We start from the raw sequence: 668 nt of genomic DNA, 5'->3' as shown, positions 1-668 counted from the left end.
CACTTATTTACTCCCGCATCGAATACTTAGTTTCCAACAAATATCAAGCTGATGCAATGCACCTCTCGGAGAGCTCTTCAAGAAACTAGTCTTCAACAACCACCACAAAATAGTAAAGTTAACAGCCTGACCTTTCATTTTTTTAGGTAGGTCAACACAGATGACACACTTTTATTTGCTTTCCCACCATTCACAACCTTACACTTCTCCTTTCTTAACTCTCTCTTCACCGGAAGTACATAGGCTAGCCCATGTTCTATGATATTTCAACATAAACACAGATCATCAGACTGTCAGCTTATGATTAAATGTTCAGTCACTTGACAACAGTGAGAGTGACTCACAGAATACAAAATTTAACAAACATAACACGGAAGTTACCATTGTCTCAATGAATAACATCCTAAAGTGAGGATATCAATACTAATAAAACTTCAGATGCAAACTTTCGAATACAGAGTACACCAGTCAACGACCATAAACAGTAAAGTATAAATAGAAAAAACAAATCAATGACATGAAAGAAAAATAAATGTCTCAGATAAAGGACAAGAAATTTTATCAAGAGTAAGGATCAAGGAAGACAAAAGTATCATGAACGTGATAGTGGTAGGATATCTAATAGGAAAAGGGAGCGAGACGACTTTGAACAGGACAAGGAAAAGTTT

Source organism: Capsicum annuum, chromosome 4 (genome assembly GCF_002878395.1).
Source record: "Capsicum annuum cultivar UCD-10X-F1 chromosome 4, UCD10Xv1.1, whole genome shotgun sequence".
NCBI classification, from domain to species: domain Eukaryota; kingdom Viridiplantae; phylum Streptophyta; class Magnoliopsida; order Solanales; family Solanaceae; genus Capsicum; species Capsicum annuum.
Note: the sequence above shows the minus strand (reverse complement) of the source record.